Below are 17,506 nucleotides of genomic sequence, written 5' to 3' on the forward strand. Positions count from 1 at the left end.
CAAGAAAGTGGAGTTGAAGTTGAAGATCAACCACTGAATGACGGAGCAGGCTCGAGGGGCCGTGTGGTCTACTCCTGCTCCTATTATTTATCCTGGCCCCGCTCTCTCAAGCCACCTTCCATGGAGGTAGGGGTGGAAGGCTGAAGCCAGTTGTAATGTTAAAGTGCTGCCCCAGATGATATCAGCTAACCAAGCACACATGGGTCGCTCCTTCAGTCACCTGCCTTGTCACTAGGGCTTACTGCAGTGTGCCATTGGCTGTTTATTTTAAAGTCATTACTATTATTTGTTTTCTTCCAGCGGTGAAGAAAGAACTTTTCTGTTTGCGATTCTTAACCAGTGGTAAGTAGTGCTGCTATGTTTTACAGGTTTATAAGCTGTCACAAATAATAACTTTTATTTATATAGCGCCTTTAACGTAGTAAAACGTACCAAGGCGCTTCACAACAATTTTACAACACGGATATTGACCATGGAGGGAGAGAGAAAAAGCGGGAGAAGGACGTGTAAACAGAGGTTGAAGGCTCGGGTCCGAAGCGGCAGCCAAAATGCACACGCAGATAGACACAGGCGAAAAATAAAAACATTCAAATTACATTGTAAATAATACAATAAGGAGTATGCAATAGTAAAATCAGTATAATAAAGATTAATTATAATTAAACAAAATTAAATAATATATACCATAATTATAAATTAAGTTAAAGTTAGCAATTGAATCAAATTAAATCCGTTATTAGCTATCTTTAAGATTCGTTCCTTGTCCAGTGATTCAATTAATTTTAAGGAACCTGTTCTGCTCATAATAAATGGTCAGACCAAGTACTGTGTGCAATGTGCAAGTGTGACCTTAGCTTCTTTATTGTAGTTCCAGAGTGCAGGTACCTCATGGGTGGCCTGCTTATATACTGTGCTCTAAAGGGATGCTGGGATCCCTTGGGACTCCAACAGATCGGCCCTCTGGTGGACAGGTGTGTTGCAGGTTACACGGGGTAAATACATAACATCACTCCCCCGTGAAGTCAACAATACACATATTTACAAGGTGAGACGATCTGGGGCTTTGCGCTCCCTTGTTGGTCGTCTCGGTACAAATGGTGGTGTGGTTGGGTTGGTCAGTTCTTCATTGGGCTGTTGGGCAGCTGGCCTTGCCGGGCTGCTGGGGATGATGAGTTCTGTTTCATGGTCAACTGTGATGTCATTTGCCACTTGTGTGTATGTTGGAAGGTTAAAGTGGTGTCCTCTTCAGGTTGTACGTAGCTGTTGGCGAACCGCAGTTTTATTTGGTCTAAGTGTTCTCTGCGTTTGTCCATTGGTCAGTTTGACCTGAAATACCCTACTCCCCTCTTTGGCTGTGACCGTGCCAGCAAACCATTTGGGACCATGTCCATAATTGAGCACAAACACAGGATCATTGCTCCATAATTGAGCACAAATACAGGATCATTGATCTCAATATTGCTTGACAAGTTTGCGCGGTCATGGTACACACTTTGTTGATGCCGCTTGTCCTCCACGTAATCATGTAGATCAGGGTGGACCAGAGAGAGCCTTGTTTTACGCGCCCTTTTCATGAGCAGCTCGGCTGGGGGAGTCCCGGTGAGTGAGTGCGGTGGCTGAGCAGTACTTGGGACAACCGGGTCTGCAGGGAGCCTTCGGACACGCATTTCAAGCTTTGCTTGATGGTCTGAACTGCCCGTTCTGCCTGGCCTTTGGATGCGGGCTTGAACGGCGCAGATGTGACATGTTTGATCCCATTGCGGGTCATGAATTCTTTAAATTCGGCACTGGTGAAGCACGGCCCATTGTCGCTGACTAGGACATCAGGCAGGCTATGCGTGGCAAATGTGGCTCATAGACTTTCAATGGTGGCCGTGGACGTGCTTACAGACATTATTGCACATTCAATCCACTTTGAGTAAGCATCCTTGACAACCAAAAACATTTTTCTTAGGAATGGGCCCGCATAGTCTACATGGGTCCTCGACCACGGTTTTGATGGCCAGGACCACAAATTTAGCGATGCCTCTCTGGGTGCATTGCTCAACTGAGAGCAAGTATTGCACTGGCGCACACATGACTCTAAATCTGAGCCGATGCCCTGCCACCACACGTGGGATCTGGCTATGGTTTTCATCATCACGATGCCTGGGTGGGTGCTGTGCAGTTCGCAAGTGAATATGTCTCTGTCTTTCTTGGGCAAGACTACGCGATTGCCTCACAAAAGACAGTCCGCCTGCAGGGACAGCTCATCTTTGCGTCTGTGGAATGGCTTAATCGCTTCTTGCATCTCCACTGGGACACTGGACCAGCTCCCACGGAGGACAGTTTTTTTGTTACCAGGGACAGTAAAGGATCCTGGCTGGTCCAGGTCCTGATCTGGCGGGCCGTAACGGGGGATATCTCATTCTCAAATGCCTCCATGACCATGAGCAAGTCCGCTGGCTGTGCCATTTCCACCCCGGTGGTGGGCAATGGTAGCCGACTGAGAGCATCTGCGCTATTCTCTGTGCCTGGTCTGTGGCGAATTACATAGTTGTATGCCGACAGCGTGAGTGCCCATCTTTGGATGCGGGCAGAGGCATTGGTATTAATCCCTTTGCTCTCCGAGAATAGCTATGAGCGGCTTGTGGTCAGTTTCGAGCTCAAACTTGAGGCCAAATAAGTACTGGTGCATTTTTTTGTACCCCATAAACGCACGCCAGAGCCTCTCTTTCAATCATGCTTTCGGCCTTGGACAAACTCCTGGATGCATACGCAACTGGTTGCAAAATTTCTGATTCATTAGCCTGTTGTAACACACACCCGACCCCGTATGACGACGCATCGCAAGCTAACACTAATCGTTGACATGGGTTATACAGAACAAGCAGTTTGTTAGAACACAGTAAATTTCTGGTTTTCTTAAAGTCAACCTCTTGTGAATTCCCCCATACCCTGGGTTCTAGCAGGGTGCTTAACCTAGGTAGGAAATTACCTAAGTAGTTAAGGAGTCCCGGGCAAGACCGCAGCTCCGTCATGTTCCGTGGTTGCGGCGCGTTCTTGATGGCCTCCGTCTTGGCATTGGTGGGTCTGATGCCGTCTGCTGCGATTTTCCTGCCTAAGAATTCGACGTCCTGTGCCAGGAAAACACACCAAGCGTTTCAACCTGAGCCCCATGCGATCCGACCGACTAAGAACCTCCTCCAAGTTCAAGTGCTCCATGGTGTCCTGACCTGTAACCAATATGTCGTCCTGGAAGACCACTGCAAGGAACCGACTTGAGCAGGCTTTCCATGTTCCGCTGGAAGATTGCTGCAGCTGACCGAATCCCGAATGGGCACCGGTTGTAAATAAACAGACCTTTGTGCGTGTTGATGCAGGTGAGGTCTTTCGACGACGATTCCAGCTCCTGCGTCATATAGGCCGAGGTCAGGTCCAGCTTGGTAAACGTCTTCCCTCCAGCCAGGGTCACGAATAGGTCGTCTGCTCTGGGTAGCGGGTACTTGTCCTGCAGCGAAAAACGGTTAAGCGTTACTTTATAGTCCCCGCAAATTCTAACCGTACCACCCTCCTTGAGTACCAGAACAATCGGACTGGCCCAGTCGTTGAATTCCACTGGCGCGATGATGCCTTCACGTTGCAGCCTGTCCAGCTCGATTTCCACTTTTTCATGCATCATGTACAGTACCGCCTGAGCCTTGTGGTGGATGGGTCGCATACCGGGAACCAAATGGATCTGCACTTTTGCCCCCGAGAAGCTTCCAATGCCTGGCTCAAATAATGAAGGGAATTTGCTTAGAACCTGGGTACATGCAGTGTCATTGACTGACGAGAGCACTCAAATATCGTCCCGATTCCAGCAGATTTTCCCCAGTCAGCTTCTGCCAAACAAGGTGGGGCCATCCCCTGGCACAATCCACAGTGGGAGTTCGTGTACTGCCCCATCATAGGAGACTTTGATTTCAGCACTGCCAATTACAGGTATTCGTTCCTTTTGTACAAGTCCTTAGTTTGGTGTGAATGGGGCTGAGCTTGGGCCTGTGTGCCACCTTCCCCCACAGCCTGTCGAAGGCCGTTGTACTCATTGTGGACTGACTTGCCCCCGTGTCCCGCTCCATAGACACTGGAATACCGTTCAGTTCAACTTTCAACATTATTGTTGGGAATTTCGTCGTGAACGTGTGTACCCCGTACACCTCTGCCTCCTCCGTACGGATCACCAATTCCGTCTGATCCACTGTGGACCGATCTTCCTCTGCAACGTGGTGGTTTGCAGCTCGCCTGCACATTCGTTGGAGGTGTCCCATTGTTCTGCAGCCATCGCACGCATAGTGCTTAAAGCGGCATTGATGGGGCCGATTATCACCCCCGCAGCGCCAACTGCCTCGCATTAACAGATGATGGCGGACTCTGGGTCAATTGAGGTCGGGCCACAGCAGCCGGCGTGTACATTCTGCCCTGTACATTTCTGCTCAAAACCGATGTTACTTTATGCACAGTACTGGCCAAAATATCTTTGTTCTGTGAAATCTGCTTGGTGTTGTCGCTGGTGGACATAAATGCCTAGGCTATCGGTATGGCTTTACTCAGATTCGCCGTTTCTATCGTCAACAGTTTGCGAAGGATTGTCTCATGTCCGATGCCCAATACAAAGAAATCTCTGAGCATTTGTTCTAGGAATCCCTCAGACTCTCAATGTCCTGCAAGGCGCCTTAGTTCGGTGACATAGCTCGCCACTTGCTGGCCCTCCGATCGTTGATACGTGTAGAACCGATATCTCGCCATCAAAACACTTTCCTTCGGATTTAGGTGCTCCTGGACCAGCGTACACAGTTCTTCGTAGGATTTCTCTGTTGGTTTAGCAGGGGGCCAGGAGATTCTTCATGAGGCCATCGGTTGTTGCCCCACAGACAGTTAGGAGGATCGCCCTTTTGGTCGCGTTCTCGTCCCCTTCCAGCTCGTTAGCCATGAAGGATTGGTTGAGTCTCTCCACGAAGGCCTCCCAATCGTCCCCTTCTGAGAACTTCTCTAGGATACCGACTGTTCTTTGCATTCGCACAGTTCTTTTATCTCGTCGCCAATTGTTATGCTCAGAATAAATGGTCAGACCAAGTACTGTGTGTAATGAGCAAATGTGACCTTGGCTCCTTTATTGTAGTTCCAGGGTGCAGGTGGCCTGCTTATATACTGTGTTCCCAAGGTATTCTGGGATCCCTTGGGACTCCAACAGGTAGGCCCTCTGGTGGACAGATGTGATGCAGGTTACAAGGGGTTAAATACATAACGGAACCAATCCCTGTCTTCCATCCTTGTGATGTCATAATTTTATTACTTTTTATTTCTCACTTTGTCCTCTTGATAGAACCTGTAATAGCACCAGGCTCGAACTGCCTCTGTTGTCAGGGAGATGCTGATGTTTAAATCTCCCTTCAGCTGCTTCAGGCTCGAGCTGTCATGGTTGGGCATAAGTAAGAACTTCCACCATTAGATACTGGGGTGGTGCCAGAATATTGGAGGATTGCAAATGTTACACCCTTGTTCAAAAAAGGGGAGAAGGGATAAATCTGGCAATTATTGGCCAGTCCGTTTAACGTTAGTGGTGGGGAAGCTTTTAGAAACAATAATCGGGGAGAAAATTAACAGCCACTTGGACAAGCATGGACTAATAATGGAGAGCCAGCACGGATTTGTTAGGGCAAATCATGTTTGACTAACTTGACTGAATTTTTTGATGAGGTGACAGAGAAGGTTGATGAGAGCAGTGCAGTTGATGTGTATATGGACTATCAAAAGGCGTTTGATAAAATACTACATGTTAGACTTGTTAGTGAAATTGAAGTCCATGGGATAAGAAGGGCAGTGGCAGCATGGATACAACATTGGCTATGGATGTGGTGAACGGCTGTTTTTCAGACTGGAGGGAGGTATACAGTAGTTTTCCCCAGGGTTCAGTGCTAGGGCCACTGCTGTTTTTAATGTGCATTAATGATTTGGGCCCAATTTTGAAATTTGCAGATGACACGAAACTTGGAAATGTAGTAAACAGTGATGAGGATAGTAATATTCTTCAAGAGGAGTTAGCCTGTGGGTGGACACGTAGCAACTGAAATTCAATGCAGAAAAATGTGAGGTGATGCATTTTGGTAGGAAGAACAATACATGGTAAATGGTACAATTTTAAAGGGGGTGCAAGAAGAGAGACTTGGGGTGTTTGTGCTCAAGGCGGCAGGACAGGTTACCAAAGCAGTTAATAAAGCCTACGGGATCCTGGGCTTTATAAGTAGAGGCATAGAGTACAAAAAACAGGAAGTTGTGCTAAACCTATATAAAACACTGGTTCGGCCCCAGCTGGAGTATTGTGTCCAATTCTGGGCACCTCACCTTAGGAAAGACGGGAACTAATTTAAATTAATTAGTGGGGTGGAGGGTTCAGGTGAACAAAAATGTAAAACATCAAAGAATAAGGAGAAGGCAATAGAGCAGGGCAGCACTGAGAAATGAAAACCAGAGCATGTCAGGAAGGGACAGAATGTATAAACATAAAGGTGAATCAGAAAGTGGGGTGAAAGCAGGAAAAAATGGCTTTTAAAAAAAAAAATTAAAAGCTCTTTATCTGAATGCACGCAGCATTCGTAACAAAATAGATGAGTTGACGGCACAAATAAATACAAACGGGTGTGATCTGATGGTCATTACAGAGACATGGTTGCAAGGTGACCAGGACTGGGAACTAAATATTCAGGGGTATTTGACAATTCGGAAGGACAGACAGAAAGTAAAAGGAGGTGTGATAGCTCTGTTAATAAAGGATGGGATCAGTGTGTTAGTGAGAAATGATATTGGCTCAGGATCAAGATGTTGAATCCGTTTGGGAGGAGATAAGGAATAATAAGGGGAAAAAGTCACTGGTTGGCATAGTCTATAGGCCCCCTAACAGTAGCTACGCTGTTGGACGGAGCATAAACCAAGAAATAGTGGGGGCTTGTAAAAAAGGAACGGCAATAATCATGGGCGATTTTAACCTTCATATTGATTGGACAAAGCAAATTGGCCAGGATAGCCTTGAGGAGGAGTTCATAGTGTATCCGGGATAGTTTCCTTCAACAGTACGTTGCGGAACCAACCATGGAGCAGGCTATTTTAAATCTGGTACTGTGTAATGAGACAGGATTAATAAACGATCTTGTAGTAAAGGATCCTGTTGGAATGAATAACCATAGCATGGTTGAATTTCAAAATCAGTTGGGGGGTGAGAGAGTTGGATCTCAAACCAGTGTCCTAAGCTTAAATAAAGGAGACTACAAAGGACCTGCAGGCAAAGTTTAGGGAGCTAGGAGAGAAATTAAAAAGCAGGATTTCAATGGTAGTAATCTCCGGATTACTCCCGGTGCCACATGCTCGTGATTACAGAAATAGGAGGATCGAGCAGATGAATACGTGGCTGGAGAGATGGTGCAGGTGGGAGGGCTTTAGTTTCCTGAGGTATTGGGACCGCTTCTGGGGGAGGTGGGACCTGTACAAGCCGGATGGGTTGCACCTCAACAGAGCCGAGTCCAATATCCTCGCGGCAGGGGTTACTAGTGCTGTTGGGGAGGGTTTAAACCAGCTTGGCAGGGGGATGGGAACCTGAAAATAGATTCAGTTGGGAGGGGAGTAAAGCTGGAATTAGAAAGCAAAAATAAAGAAAGTGAGTTTGAAGGAGAGAGGAAACAAGCGAGAAAAAAGGGTAAAAAAAACAAATTTAAAGGCTCTTTGTCTAAATGCACGTAGCATTTGTAATAAAATAGATGAATTGACGGCACACATAGGTACATATCAGTATGATCAAGAAAAATATATTCGTGAGGAGAAAAGAAAAAATAGCGATCCGTGGCTAACTAAAGAAATAAAGGATGGTATCCAATTAAAAACAAGGGCATACAAAGTGGCCAAAACTAGTGGGAGGACAGAAAATTGGGAAGCTTTTAAAAGCCACCAAAGAATGACTTTAAAAAAATGATTAAAAAAGAGAAGATAGACTATGAAAATAAACTAGCATGAAATATAAAAACAGCAAGAGTTTCTATAGGTATATAAAAAGGAAAAGAGTGGCTAAAGTAAATGTTAGTCCCTTAGCGGACGAGACTGGGGAATTAGTAATGGGGAACATGAAGATGGCAGAAACTCTGATCAAATATTTTGTATCAGTCTTTACGGTAGAGGACACTAACAATATCCCAGCAGTGGATAGTCAAGGGGCTATAGGGGGGGAGGAACTTAACACAATCACAATCACTAAGGAGGTGGTACTCAATAAGATAATGGGACTAAAGGCAGATAAATCCCCTGGACCTGATGGCTTGCATCCTAGGGTCTTAAGAGAAGTAGCAGCAGGGATTGTGGATGCATTGGTTGTAATTTAACAAAATTCCCTGGATTCTGGGGAGGTCCCAACAGATTGGAAAACTGCAAATGTAACGCCCCTATTTAAACAAGAAGGCAGACAAAAAGCAGAAAACTATAGACCAGTTAGCCGAACATTTGTGGTTGGGAAAATGTTGCATTATTAAAGAAGCAGGACATTTGGAAAAACATAATTCAGTCAGGCAAAGTCAGCATGGATTTATGAAAGGGAAGTCATGTTTGACAAATTTGCTGGAATTCTTTGAGGATGTAACGAACAGGGTGGATAAAGGGGAACCAGTGGATGTGGAGTATTTGGACTTCCAGAAGGCATTCGATAAGGTGCCACATAAAAGGTTATTGCACAAGATAAAAGTTCACTGGGTTGGGGGTAATATACTAGCATGGATAGAGGATTGGCTAACTGACAGAAAACAGAGAGTCGGGATAAATGGTTCATTCTCGGGTTGGCAATCAGTAACTAATTGGGTGCTGCAGGGATCAGTGCTGGGACCCCAACTATTTACAATCTATATTAATGACTTGGAAGAAGGGACCGAGTGTAATGTAGCCAAGTTTGCTGACGATACAAAGATGGGAGGAAAAGCAATGTTTGAGAAGGACACACAAAATCTGCAAAAGGATAAAGAGGCTAAGTGAGTGGGCAAAAATTTGGTAGATGGAGTATAATGTTGGAACGTGTGAGGTTATGCACTTTGGCAGAAAAAAAATCAAAGAGCAAGTTATTTAAATGGAGAAAAATTGCAAAGTGCTGCAGTACAGCGAGACCTGGGGGGTACTTGTGCATGAAACACCAGGTTAGTATGCAGGTACAGCAAGTGATCAGGAAGGCCAATGGAATGTTGGCCTTTATTGCAAGGGGGATAGAGTATAAAAGCAGAGAAGTCCTGCTACAATTGTACAGGGTATTGGTGAGGCCACATCTAGAGTACTGCGTACAATTTTGGTCTCCGTATTTAAGGAAGGATATAAAGGTTGAGCGTCTGAAATCCGGAAACCTTGGGACAGAGGCTATTCCGGGTCAAGGTAGGTGGGGTCTGGCAGCTGAGGTGAGGGTGGAAGGAGAGGCGGGAGGGGGGCCGGGAGTGGAGTGGAGTGGAGTGGAGTGGAGTGGAGCCGGGGGTTGGGGGGTAGGGGGGGGTGGAGGGGAGCCGGGTCAGGGCGAGGTCCGGCCTCCGAGGGCTGGGGCAGTGGCGAGGTCGGGGTGGGCGAAGTCAAGCCACTGAAGCGGGGGAGTCTGGATTTCGGAACATTTTCCGGTTTCCACATGACCCCATCACGGATCGGCCTGGTGTCCGGATTCTGGAACTTTCCGAATTTTGGAACTCCAGATTTCGAACGCTCAACCTGTACTTGCATTGGAGGCTGTTCAGAGACGGTTCACTTGGTTGATTCTGGAGATGAGCGAGTTGACTTATGAGGATAGGTTGAGTAGTTTGGGTCTTTACTCATTGGAGTACAGAAGAATGAGGGGTGATCTTATTGAAACATATAAGATAATGAGGGGGCTCCTAAAGATGGATGCAGAGAGGATATTTCCACTCATAGGAGAAACTAAAACTAGGGGGCATAGTCTCTGAACAAGGGGCCGCCGATTTAAAACTGAGATGAGGAGAAATTTCTTCTGAGGGTTTAAATCTGTGGAATTCTCTTCCCCAGAGAGCTGTGGAGGCTAGGTCATTGAATATATTTAAGGTGGCGATAGAGAGATTTTTGAGCGATAAGGGAATAAAGGGTTATGGGGAGCGGGCAGGGAAGTGGAGCTGAGTCCATGATCAGATCAGCCATGATCTTATTTAATGGCGGAGCAGGCACGAGGGGCCAAATGGCCTACTCCTGCTCCTATTTCTGATCTTATGTGAAGGCTTTGGAGAGGATACAGAAGAGCTTTACCAGAATGGTTCCAGGGATAAGGGAATACAGTTAAGTGGATAGACTGGAGAAGCTGGGGTTGCTCTCCTTTTAGAGCAGAGAAGACTAAGAGGATATTTGATAGTGTTTAAAATCATGGGGCCCAAGTTTCCACATGATAAAAAACGGGCGCCCCTCAAAGCTGGGCGCCCGTTTTTCGCGCCACAAAGTGCGCCTAAAAAAACCCTCCATATTCTCCACCTCCCTGCAGGTCCTCTGGCCCTCGGCGCAGCAGGAGCTGTAGGGGGCGGAGCTAGGACCCTGCGCCGAAAACAGTACCGGGAGCTCTGCACATGCGCGCGACAGTGGGCACGCAAGTGCAGTAGCTCCAGGCGCCCGAAACTGTGTGGGAGGGGCCCAAGCACGCAGCCCCTGGCCGAATGGCCTCACTGGGGCTGCGTGAATAAGGCTCCTCCCACGGCCAGCTCCTGCTTCCTGCCGACTCCCGCTCCTGCTCTCTCTTCTCCCCCCCCCCCCCCCCCCCCACCCCCGGACTCGACCCGCCTGTCGCTGCCCCTCCTGCTTCCCCGCCACTCCTGCTTCCTCTCCCCCCCCCCCCCCCCCCCCAGCGACCGGACCCGACTCGACCCACCTGTCGCTGCCGCTCCTGCTTCCCCGCCGCTCCTGCTTCCCCCCCCATCCCCGACCCGTCTGCCGCTCCCACCCGACTCTACTCTCGCCCCCGGACTGGATCCGACCTTCCCTCCCCCCCCCTCCCCGACCTGACCTTCTCCCCCCCCCCCCCTCCCCGACCTGACCTTCTCCCCCCCCCCCCCTCTCCCCCCCCCGACCTGACCTTCCCCCCCCCCCCCCCCCGACCTGACCTCCCCCCCCCCCCCCGACCTGACCTCCCCCTCCTCCCCCCCTCCCCGACCTGACGTTCCCCCCCCCCCCTCCCCGACCTGACCTCCTCCTCCCCCCCCCCCCCCATTCCCCGACCTGACCTTCCCCCCCCCCCCCCCCCTCCCCGACCTGACCTCCCCCCCCCCCCCCTTCCCGACCTGACCTCCCCTCCCCCCCCTCCCCGACCTGACCTCCCCTCCCCCTCCCCGACCTGACCTCCCCTCCCCGACCTGACCTCCCCCCCCCCCCCTCCCCGACCTGACCTCCCCTCCCCCCCTCCCCGACCTGACCTCCCCCCCCCCCTCCCCGACCTGACCTCCCCCCCCCCCTCCCCGACCTGACCTGACCTCCCCCCCCCCCTCCCCGACCTGACCTCCCGCCTCCCCCCCCCCTCCCCGACCTGACCTCCCCCCTCCCCGACCTGACCTCTTTCCCCCCCCCCCCCCACTCCCCGACCTGACCGCCCCCCCACTCCCCGACCTGACCTCCCCGCCCCCCACTCCCCGACCTGACCCAACGCCACCTACCTCTAGTGCTGGGACGGGCCCTGCCCGAAATCTCGGGCCCGGCCCGTTCAGCCTTTGGTCCCGACGGCAAACCGCTTCCTAAAGGCCTGCCAGAAGAACTTTCACACAGGTAGGAACATGGTTTATTTAAGCTTTTCTTGGCTTATAAATGTTTATTCAGGTTGGATTTATTTGTATAATATTTGTATAAGTATAACTAAGGATTTATTGTAGAATTTAATGACTTCCCTTCCTCCCCCCCTCGTTCCCTACGCCTAATTTGTAACCTGCGCCTGATTTTTTAATGTGTAGAACAGGTTTTTTCAGTTCTACAAAAATCTTCACTTGCTCCATTCTACTTTAGTTTGGAGTACGTTTTCACTGTGGAAACTTTGTAATCAGGCGTCAGTGGCCGGACACGCCCCCTTTTGAAGAAAAAATTCTGTTCCAAAGTAGAACTGTTCTACCTGACGAGAACTGCAGAAAAAAAAATGTGGAGAATTGCGATTTCCAAGATAGTCCGTTCTCCCAGTTGCTCCTAAAAATCAGGCGCAAATCATGTGGAAACTTGGGCCCATGAAGTGTTTCAGTATGGTAAATCTCAAAACTGTCCAATGGCTGAGGGATTGATAATGGGGGTGACACAGATTTCGTGATTGGCAACAGAGCCAGAGGTGACATGAGGAAAAACTTACTTACGCAGCGAGTGGTTAGGATTTGGAATGCACAGCCTGAAAGAGTGGTGGGTAGAGATTCAATAGTAGCCTTCAAAGGGAATTAGATAAATACTTGAAGAAAAGATATGCCGGGATATGAGAAAAGAGTGGGGGAGTGGGACTAAATGGATTGCTTTTCCAAAGAGCTGGTGCAGACTCGATCAGCCGAATGGCCTCATGTTTTGTTCTAATCTACGATTCTGTGATTTGGATGAAAGGATTGCTGAGGTAAATTAGCGAATGGGATTGTGTGACAGTGCCCTGACAGGTAGTGGTAGGCAGGATGTTCTGTGACTGTGATTCGGGTCTTTGGATGGACAATGGTGGAACAGGATTGTTGCAGTAGAAGCTACAAACTGGGCCACTGAGACTGGTGCTGTGTAGATTTCCTGAAGTCTTATTCAAATGAGCTGTGTGGGGAGATTGGCGAATCTACTAAACGCAGTGACAACAGGAATTGATGAGAGTGGAATTCACTGGTGAGTAGTGGGTTAATAGTACAGATACTGTCATCAACCTGAAATTTACCACCATTTTCTTAAAAGTTCATTTTAAAACTGCAAGTCAGTGGCAGCTAGACTCGGTGTTAATTATTGTGCCTGGCTGTTGACGGACTAGTTGTAAGTAGGGTGTTTCTAAAAGGCATGTTTTTGAAGGGATATTTGCTAAACACACAGCTGTGAGTATCTGACAATCACAGCGGGAGTTCGGTGCAGAGAGGGAAGGAGGTGCTAAGTAATTTAAACCAAAGGGCAACAGTAAGTATATAAATAATCTGAGTAATTCATTCGGTCTAATGGAATTTTTTTTAAGCAAAATGATGGGATAATCTGAGTTTCAGGAGCATGGGAGGAAGTTAAAAAGCAGAACCTCCAAAGGCAGTGATCTCTGGATTGCTCCCAGTGCCATGTGCTGGTGAGTATTGGAATAGTTGGTTAATGCCGGTTAACACGTGGATGGAGAAATGATTCAGGAGGGAGGGCTTCAGATTTCTGGGACATTGGGAACTTAGTATTCTGGGCTACAATGTATTCAGGAAAGATAGGGAAGGAGAAAAAGGAGAGGAGTGGTAGTATTGATTAAATAATCTATTATAGCACTGGAGAGGGATGATGTTGCGGGGCCAAAGACAGTCTATTTGGTTAGAATTAAGGAACAATAGAGGAGCTATCATGTTACTGGGTGCATACTATAGGCTACCAATAGTGGGAGGGAGATAGAGGAGCAAATTTGCAGGTAAATTACAGAACGATGCAAGAACTATAGAGTAGTGATAATGGAGGACTTCAATTATCCTAATATAGTCTGAGATCGTAATAGTGTAAAGGGCAAAGAGGGGAGGAATTCCTGAAATCTGTACAAGAGAACTTTCTTGATTAGTGTGTTTCCAGCCCAACGAGGATCTAGTTCTGGGGAATGAAATGGGGCAAGTAGAGTGTGTTTCAGTGGGAGAGCATTGGGAAACAGTGATAATCCAGTTTAGAATAGTTATGGAAAAGGACATGGTATAATCAAGCATAAAAATACTTGGAGGTGCGCTAACTTCAGTGAATCGAAAAGGGATGTGGCCCAGTCGATTGGAATCCAAGATTGCCGGGTAAAACAGTAAAATGAACAATGGCCTTCAAAGAGGAGATGGTTCGGGTACAGAGTAGACACATTCCCACAAGGGGGAAAGGAAGGACATCCAAAGCTAGAGCTCCCTGGATGAGTGAAGATAAAAAGGTTAAAATGAGGCCGAAAAGGGAGGCTTGTTAGAATTGCAAAGTTCATAATTCAATCGAGAATCAAGCTGAATATCGAAATTACACCGGAGGAATGAGAGAGGCAAAGAGAAAGTATGAATATAAATTACCGGTTAACATAAAATGGAACCCAAAGTCTTTTATAAAAGCATAAATAGTAAAAGAATAGTCAAAGGAAGGGTGGGGCAGATTCGGGACCAAAAAGGAGATCTTGTGGAGGCAGAGGGCATGGCTAAGCGACTAAATGAGTACTTTGCGTCTGTCTTCACTAGGGAAGAGGATGCTGACAATGTAGCAGTAAAGGAGGAGGCAGCAGCAATATTGGATAGGATAAAAATAGAGGCATTTAAAAGGTTGGCAGTTCTCAAAGTAGAACAGTCACCAGGTCCGGATGGAATGCATCCTAGATGATTGAGGGAAGTAAGGATGGAAATTGCAGAGGCTCTCGCCACAATGTTCCAATCCTCCGTCGACATGGGTTGGTGCCAGAGGACTGGAGCATTGTAAATGTTATACTTTGTTCAAAAAGGGGGAGAGGGATAAACCCGGCAACTACAGCCAGTCAACCCAACATCGGTGATGGGGGAATTTTGAGACAATCTGGGACAAAATTAATTGCCAATTGGAAAAGTATGGGCTTCAAAATGAAAATCAGCAAAGATTTGTTAAAGGCAAATAGTGTTCAACCAGCTTGATCGAATTCTTTGAAGTAATGGCGAGGGTTGATGAGGGTCGTAAATTTGTTGTGTATATGGACTTTCAAAAGGCGTTTGACAAATTACCACATAATAGACTTGTTAGCAAAATTAAAGCCCATGGGATTAAAGGGACAGTGGCAGCTGGATACAAAATTGGCTGAGGGACAGGAAGCAGAGAGTCGTGGTGAACAGGTGTTTCTCAGCCTGGAGGGAAGTGTGCAGTGCTGTTCCTTGCGGTATTAGGACCACTGCTCTTTTGATGTATATTAATGAGATGGACTTGGGGTATACAGGGCATAATGTCAAAGTTTGCAGATGATCTGAAACTCGGTTATGTAATAAACAATGAGACGGATAGTAACAGACAGACTAGTGAAATGGGCTGTCACACAGCAGATGAAATTAAATGCAGAGAAGTGATACAATTTGATAAGGAGAATGAGAGGCAATATGAACTCAATGGTACAATTTTAAGAGGTGCAGGATCAGAGAGACCTGCAGATGTACATACACACATTTTTGAAGGGGGCAGGACAAGTTCAGAAAGCTGTTTAACAAAAAGCATATGGAATCCTTGCCTTTATTAATAGAGGCACAGAGTACAAAAGCAAGGAAGTTATGTTAAACCTTTCTACGGTTAGTAAGAAGAACCAGAGGGGCAGATGAGGAAACATTGTTTTTACTCAGCGAGTTGTTGTGATCGGGAACGCACTGCCTGAAAGGGCGGTGGAAGCAGATTCATTAATAACTTTCAAAAGAGAATTGGATAAATACTTGAAGGTAAAAAATTCACAGGGCTGCGGGGAAATGGGAATAATTGGAATGATCTTCCAAAGAGCCGGCATAGGCATGACGGGCCGAATGGATTCTGTGATTCTGAAATGTGACTTCTGGTAGACCTGTATTTCTTTCATTTAAATGAAGATCTCTTCCAGTAGCCAACTGCTGGTGTTAAATAGTGAGCCATTGGGTTTGTTTGTGCACGCGGGTGATAACTGCTGCACGCGGGCAGCTTGGGGTCATTTCACTCCCATTTATATAGCACTATGTTGGAATACCTCGTGCTTCACAGAATGAGTTTGATTTTTGAAGTGCACAGACTGTGGTTGAGTGAGCTTTATGTAATTCTGAGTGAATACTCTGTTCCCTGCCCAGAGTGATTGAATATAAACCACATTCTGCTGCACTTATTCTTTCTCACCAATGCAGGAGCAGCTTCCTTTCATGTGCTCTTTCACACTGAAATTATAAGTAGATTGTGTCCTTAAAGTAACTGTTGAATAAAATTGGTGTTACATCTAGTAATCGGGTATTTAAGTGAAGAAAATCCATTCTAAGCATTTCTGGGCTTGTACATCGCTCGAATGTTGCAGCACAGAAACAGCCCTTCAAGCGGCACTATATTTTTCTGCCCATGCACCACCTACTCTAATCCCACTGTTCACATTCCCTGTACGTTTAATATTCTGATTTTTTTTAAAGCAATTATCAATGTAACTTCTAGAAAAATGCATCGACTCTGCTTCAACAAGAGGTTGTGGCTAGTCCAACTACCCTGTTGCACCAAAATGCTTTGAATTTTAAATAGTGTATATTTCATATATTCCTATATCTCTGCCAATAAAAGTCAGACTCCAAAATAAATCAAATGTAATTCATTGTGTGAAGTACTATGAGCCATTTTGATGTAATAGGCACTGTATAAATGTATAATTTTATTTAATGTAACTATTGGCGAACTGATGCAGACACAGTTATCAGTATGTTGCTGCTGGTGTCTTTGACTAGTTATTTTTCATCTAACAACGGATCTTTACTTTAATGCCCTGTCAGAATGTAATATTCTGGGAGTTCTGAATATTTGTTACAGAATTGAGTAAATATTACCAGAACAAACGCAAAACACTGCGGGTATTGGAAATCTGATATAAAAGCAGAGACTGCTGAAATACTCAGCAGGTCAGGCACCATTTGTGGGGAGAGAAAGAGTTAATGTTTCAGGTCCATGGACTTTTATCAGATCTGGAGCAAGTTAGAGATGTAACATGTTTTAAGCAAGTGCAGAGGCAGGGAAAGAGGAGAGGGGAGGTCGGAACAAAAGGGAAGGTCTGCGACAGGGTGGAAAGGAGGAGAGATTAAATGACTAACGGGATGAGGGTGTAAGGCAAAAGGAGATGCTAATGGGACAAGCAAAGAAGCAAAAGATGGACCTAAAGGAGCCAGAACCTGAATATGTGGACCATGTAAAAATGCTAGCATTTTGATGTTGGTGTTCTTTCAGTTTAAAAAATATGTAACTTAGTCTTGGGCAACAACATGGTGTTGAGCTTCTCGAGTGTTGTTGGAGCTGCACTCATGCAGGCAAGTGGGGAGTATTCCATCACACTCCTGACTTGTGCCTTGTAGATGGTGGAAAGGCTTTGGGGAGTCAGAAGGTGAGACACTCGCCGTTGAATACCCAGTCTTTGACCAGCCCTTGTTACCACAGTATTTGTGGCTGGTCCAGTTAAGTTTCTGGTCAATGGTGACCCCCCAGGATGTTGATGATGGAAGATTCGGTGATGGTAACGCCATTGAATATCAAGGGGGTGTGGTTAGACTCTCAGTTGTTGGAGATAGTCATTGCCTGTCATTTGTGTGGCGCGAATGTTACTTGCCACTTACCACTTATCAGCCCATGTTGTCCAGGTCTTGTTGTATGC

At 46.8% G+C, this 17,506-nt stretch overlaps 1 protein-coding gene across 1 annotated transcript in view; it reads left to right on the plus strand.

The window, feature by feature from the left end:
- The first annotated feature begins 298 nt into the window (after positions 1–298).
- The window catches only part of phf6 (PHD finger protein 6), a 121,189-nt gene continuing 103,981 nt past the window's right edge, over positions 299–17,506 (plus strand). The window contains exon 1 of the mRNA XM_070882930.1: positions 299–342. The gene's annotated coding sequence lies outside the window, so the exon portion shown is untranslated. The remainder of the gene's footprint in view (positions 343–17,506) is intronic.

This window comes from Pristiophorus japonicus, chromosome 6 (genome assembly GCF_044704955.1).
Source record: "Pristiophorus japonicus isolate sPriJap1 chromosome 6, sPriJap1.hap1, whole genome shotgun sequence".
NCBI lineage: Eukaryota > Metazoa > Chordata > Chondrichthyes > Pristiophoridae > Pristiophorus > Pristiophorus japonicus.